At 47.9% G+C, this 6,000-nt stretch overlaps 1 long non-coding RNA gene across 2 annotated transcripts in view; it reads left to right on the top strand.

The window, feature by feature from the left end:
- Positions 1-844: 844 nt before the first annotated feature.
- LOC133078784 (uncharacterized) overlaps positions 845-6,000 on the top strand; it is a 38,305-nt gene continuing 33,149 nt past the window's right edge. For both annotated transcript variants that reach the window (XR_009697929.1, XR_009697928.1), the window contains exons 1-2: positions 845-903; positions 2,814-2,872. This is a non-coding gene — a long non-coding RNA (uncharacterized LOC133078784). The remainder of the gene's footprint in view (positions 904-2,813; positions 2,873-6,000) is intronic.

The following is a 6,000-nucleotide window of genomic DNA, read 5'->3' as shown; positions in this document are numbered from 1 at the left end:
CTTATGCTCTACAGCTTAAATTTATTCAGTGATGTTTGTCACTGTATAAAGTGTTGCTTATACAACTCTTATATGTCACTGTTTACAGAGTTGGTTTTAGAAAGGCAAATAATTAAAACACATTGGATAAAAGAAAGAATAATGCAGTTTATAACAATTTTTTAAAAATGTATTGCTGTATTTAAGGCAATTTTTAGTGACCTAAATGATCACATGTCTTAGTCTTCCATCTCAGACCTCCAGGTACTGTCCCTGAGTTTGTGGAACTCAGCGCTATGTTGAGTTTGCCCTTCTGCGTGAATGGGGAATAGAAAAAGAAAAGCAGTTTTGCAGGGTGTCAGTATGAAATAGCCCATTTCTACCCAGGGGGAGTTTTGTATTTGTTATACAGAGAGTAGTCCCGTTCTTATTTCTTAAAGCTGCTTAAATTAATTCCAATTTAGGAAGTGTTCCTGGATCCAACTAATGGCCCACGTCAACCCCTCCCTCTCCGCTCCTGGAGACCCAAGTTCCCAGACCAGTGAATTGCTTCAGCCTCACTAGCAGGACGTCAGAACAACCTGCTGTGAGAAATAGGTTTTTTATTAAACCCTTTTAGTCTTAAGAGGAAATATCTTGGCTTTCGACATAACTGGCCCACACAGCCGTAAGGTTTTACGTGAAAACTGTTACAGCCAGTAACTTAAAGGAATGCAGTCAAGGTAACAGGCGCACCAACCCCGCCCTGCTCCCTGCCCCTCCCTCCCGCGCTCAGTGCGCAGACCTGGGCGCTCTCCTCGCCCCGCCCCTCGCCGCTGGCGCTCCGCCCAGGCCCCGCCCCGGAAGCCCTGCCTCCAACGCCAGGAGCCCTTTCCTAGGGACGCGGAGAGCGGAGAGTGCGGAGCCAAGGTCGCGGAGCGGAGCGTAAGTTTCTTTCCAGCGTAAATTTGTGCAGCGCCCCCTCACCCCCACCCCCCGCCGCAGCCGTCCCAGAGTAAATCCAGACGTTGCAGGTCGGGTATCTTTTCGTTTGGGTTTTAATTTTTTCTGAGGCTGGTCCGTTCCCTTGGCTTTTTCAGCCTTCGGTCCACTTAGACACCGTCTTTGGCGACATTTTCCTGTTTAAAACCCTTTACTACCTCCGCTCTCCCCCAGTAAAGTCCTCTTCCGCGAGGTGGATGCGCGCCCCCCAGCCTCGCTCTCTCAGCCCCTGGAGGGCAGCGCCGGCCGCCCCGCTCCCGGATAGGCCGCGTCCTCTCCCCGGTCCTGGGGTTCTGCGGAGCCCGCCCCTCTCCTGAGACCCCCTCCCTCCCTCCCTCCCTCCCAGCCCCTCTGTCCTCGCGTCTCCTCAGGCCGGTCCTTCTGCCACACAGGCCTCCCCTTCCTAGAGTCAGCCCTTCCCCTCACCCGGCGTGGGGGGAGGTGACCTGGGCCAGCCTTGTGACACCTAGTGTTGTTCCGTGTCATATTCAGCTCTATTGAAAAATGTGCTCTTCCGGTCCGCGGGCATCTCATTCAGTCTCCAGCCCAGTAAATGGGCGAGGGGCATCAGGAGAAGCAGAGACCGAGCGACTGAGAGAGAAAGATTAAAACTGCGAAGGAGAAAAGCAGGAGGGAGAACCGATGGGAACGTAGATGGTGGCTGAGGGACTTGCAAAGAGGTAGTAAAATGAAAGAGATTAAGCCTTGAAAGTAGCAGGTGAATAAAATAGAGAAGTAAATGAAAAAGCCAGATCTCCAGGGATTGGAAAACAACATAGGGAGAGCTGCCCTGGAGGAGGGGGAGGCGAACGGTGGTGAGATAGGTCAGACGTGGAGAGGATAAAACGTGGAACCATGGACTTCAGTGCATCATGGTGCTGGCAGAGAAAGAAGCCAAAGGGTGACAAGAGCAGAGGAAGGAAGCACAGCCACCTGGGGTGCCAGCGAGTGGGGAGGAAGGGAGAGTAACAGGGAGAGAAGGAGTGTAACCCGGAGGGCAGAGAGGAAGCAGAGATGAGGCAAACAAGAGGCAGAAACACCTACAGATTTTTGACGGAATCAGAAAGGTTGGAGAGAAAGAGCATCTCGAAGGGGAATAAGTTGCAGAGTGGGGCAGGACAGGTGTGAGGGAAGAAATAAGAGGGGAGAAACAGCAGGAGTGCAGGGGGGAATAAGAAGAGACAGAGACCAAGATGAAATAGGGAGACAGGTGAACAGACTGAAATGGAAACACCTAGTAGTTAAAGTAGAGAAGGTAAACTGGATCCAGGTGGATGGTGAGTTGTTTGGGTGTGGATGATTAAGTTGTGATGATATTGATTCGTGTCTTTAGAATCTAATACATTTAAAATTATACAGGTGAGGATGAGAATTGCAAAACTCCTGTCAATAAGGCTTGTGCCTTTTGTTATTATTTGTATCAGAAGATAATTTCCATTTGCAAACCCTGCTGAGCCAGCAGGCAGTGACTTGATTCACTCAGTTGTCACCCCCATACCTTTTCCTGACATGGGGTAGAAGTCAGGGGAGAGGAGAAGTGGGGCAAGAAATGACTGACTCTGTCACTATGTGGTGGCTTTTTAAGGCAACATTATTTTTTTTAATGGATTTACATTTTTCTTTTTTCTTTCTTTACATATGGTTCTTTTTGTAGCTTGGAATAAATCTTAGTTCATTCAATTTCTTCTTTCCTATAAATCATTTTTAACTTATGAAATAAGCTTTTTAAGTCTCCAGTATTCTAGTCATGTCATTCTTTTCCAAATGTGATATACCCTCAGTTTTTGTTTTAAAACTTTGATACCAGATTTTTAGATTAAAAATAATACATTTCTTTTTCAAATTTGTTTCAGATTCATTCCTCGCCTGAGTGCTTTCTTCTCTTCATCTAATATATTTGAAGTTTTCTTTGGTAAGTAGAAATAACTTTAGACTATTTTGAGGAGTACTTGGCAAAGATGTCAATGATCTTTTACAGTAACAGTCAAAACCTAGTTTAACCAGTTAGTCTAATGTTCCTTTTTTTCCGTTTTCTGTGATCGGTGAAAATAGTGAGCTATGAGGTGATATGAAGATGTTTCCCTCAGGTCCCTTTTGGCTCTTCTGTGCAAATGAGGAAGGGTGGGTGGGATTGACTTGGAACCTTCTTCCAACAGTGTCCCTCTATTCACGATGAAAAGGATTGCTCAGATCTTATTTCTAAGCTGATCCCTTACAGTGTTTTCTGCACCAGTGGATATATATTTGCAATTCTGTGTTTTTAAAATATTTTACTGCAATCTTCTGATAAAGAAGAAATACCTGCTTGGTATCAGTGTGATCGAACCTTGAAAGAGAAGTTTCCTTTGTTCAGGCACATGAAAGATGGTCCTGGTGTTAAATGGGACGGTTGATAAAGACAAACTGTGCCCACTTGCCCATCAGGTGACCTTTTCAGAATTCAGTTACACCCGGTTCTATTCACTCAGCTCAGACCTTGTCATAAATGTCTCCCCTCTGGGCCTCAGGGAGCCCACTTGTAACATGGAGATGAGAGACTAGACCAGAAACTCTCAGCCTGGGTAACTGAGCCCTGAAATGATTGGCCAAATTGGGCGTGTGTCTGTGTGTGGCAGTTCTGGTTTGGAGGGAGTGTCCACTGGTAATTAGAATTTTAAATGGATCCCAGACCTCCCAAAATGAAAAACTAAAAGAAAAAACAGTAGGATGGAGGCAGGAAGCTAGGCTCAGAGTCAGCGAGAATATCATCAGGTGTCTTCCATGACTAAGGATAAATCTCAAGGGAGATTTTGTCACTTCCTGACACTCAGACCTCCACTGGCATCCATTTGTCCTCAGGACAAAATCACGACTCCTCACTGTGGCTACTCAGCCCTGTGTCATCCTCAGGGCCCTGCTGGTATCCCCAGCCTCATCCTGGGAGCTTTTCTCATGGTTCACTCTGCTCTGGTCACCTTCACCTTTTCTCTGTTTCCAAACACCATCTGTCTCAGATGTTAGTTTCCACTCTTACCTTTTGTTATTACATCACCATGGCTCAGGCCCTTTGTCGCCCTTCAGGTCTAAGCTCAGAGAGGGCTCCCCATCCTGCCTTGACAATCTCTGTCATTTTAACCAGGTTTTATTGCCTTTAAAGTCAATCACCCTCATCTGAAAGCCTTTCTCCATTGATTATTCTGAGTCTTTCCTGGTTACCCTTTATTTAAGGGCTCACAGTGTTCCTCTCCTTCCCAGGATGGCTGCAGTACCTGATACTGGAGATGTCTTTAGATGTTAGGACTGTAGGTTGGGCTGGATAATCCTCAAGGGAGACCAAGAGAACAGGGCAGGTGATGAGGATGGTTCCTGCATTCTGGACATTTCAGCTGTAATTGATCTTTACCCCATGTGGCTACTAAATTACTCAGAAGAAGAGCCCCCAAATACAGGAAGTCCTAAAAAGCCCATGGATGTCCTCATGCAGTGTCCTGAGGTGTCCTCATGGTTAGTCTGCTGTGTGACGGCTCTGCCGTAGCCCCCAGTGTTCCAGGCTGTGCCCATCCAGGCGCCAGTCGCCACCTTGCACAGGAGCTTTGCCTTCCAGCAGGTCCTCTGCTCAGAGTCAGCAGTAGTGGTTTCACTGCGCTGAGGGTGGGCAGAAGGAGAGCCTAACGGGGCAGGAAGGAGGCAACCCTCAAAGAGCTAGAACATCTTCCAAGTAGGTGTGAGTGGGGACAACAGGAAACTGAGACCTGGGGACCCTCTCTTTGAGACGTCCTCCCTGATCTCAGATGCCTTTGTACCCGGACTCCATAATGTCCCCAGGTGGTGGCAGACTTTCCCAGGAGGGCCAGTTTCTTTTTTTTTTTTTTCTTTTTTCTTAAATAAATTTATTTATTTTATTTATTTATTTTTGGCTGCACTGGGTCTTTGTTGCTGCACACGGGCTTTCTCTAATTGCGGCAAGCAGGGGCTACCCTTCATTGTGGTGCGCTGGCTTCTCATTGCGGTGGCCTCTCCTGTTGCGGACCACGGGCTCTAGGCACGTGGGCTTCGGTAGTTGTGGCACGCAGGCTCAGTAGTTGTGGCGCACGGGCCCAGTTGCTCCACGGCATGTGGAATCTTCCTGGACCAGGGCTCGAACCTGTATCCCCTGCATTGGCAGGCGGACTCCCAGCCACTGCGCCAGCAGGGAAGCCCAGAGGGCCAGCTTCTTGATTTTCACACTGAATACCCAGTCTCCTTTGGGTGGCAGCTTGTGTGCATTCCTGTTTTGATCCCTTTGCCGAGAAGTCCCTGTGCCTTTTAGTCGCGTTTAGTCAGTCATGCATGGAGAAGAGGTAGAAAAATGGGAAAGGCGGAGGGGAGCTTGTAGGGGGCTGCAGGAGCCATATGGCAGCCAGTGGGGGCATCAAGATGAGCCCAGTGAATGGTGTGGGCACCTGTCCCAAGTGTAGTTACGGGATCGAGGGCTGTGCGGATCTGTTGGAAAGGAATGTCTCAGTTCAGGCTGGAGAACCTGGAAGTGGGTTTGTTGGAGAACCTGCATGGAATGGTTTGAGGTGCCCTGGTGTCTTAGCTCAGGTTCCCTGGGACATCAGTGCTGAGGTTGACATTTGCCTGCATGGGTTTGATGTGATAACTCATGATCACACGTGAGCAGCAGTGAAGAAAGTGGAATTTGGCTGAGAGAAATGTTATCCTTCACTGTTAGAACTATGGCCTGAGCAGAGCCCACAGGGAGCTCTGGGTGCAGGAGGATGGGTGCCTTGGTCTTAAGGGGCTGGATCTAGAGGGTGCCCACCAGCATCCACTCCACACACTGACTTTTGTTGGCTCTTTTAGGAGGGCAAGCATCATCATGCCACCAATAGAGTAATATAGGGAAAATCTCAGAGATCATTTTTTGCATTAACTTTGGTATCTTTGAGTATTTGGTGTTGCAAGTGAAGAAAGTTTCATATGCATTTGGAAAGATGCAAAGAGAATCTGGAGTGTTGCCTTGGAAGATGTTGGGGTCTCACTGGGGCATGTGCATCATTGGAAATATCTCTCTTTTTA

The sequence above is a fragment of the Eubalaena glacialis genome, chromosome 18 (assembly GCF_028564815.1).
Source record: "Eubalaena glacialis isolate mEubGla1 chromosome 18, mEubGla1.1.hap2.+ XY, whole genome shotgun sequence".
Lineage (NCBI taxonomy): Eukaryota > Metazoa > Chordata > Mammalia > Artiodactyla > Balaenidae > Eubalaena > Eubalaena glacialis.
Note: the sequence above shows the minus strand (reverse complement) of the source record. Positions and strands in the feature narration are given on the sequence as shown.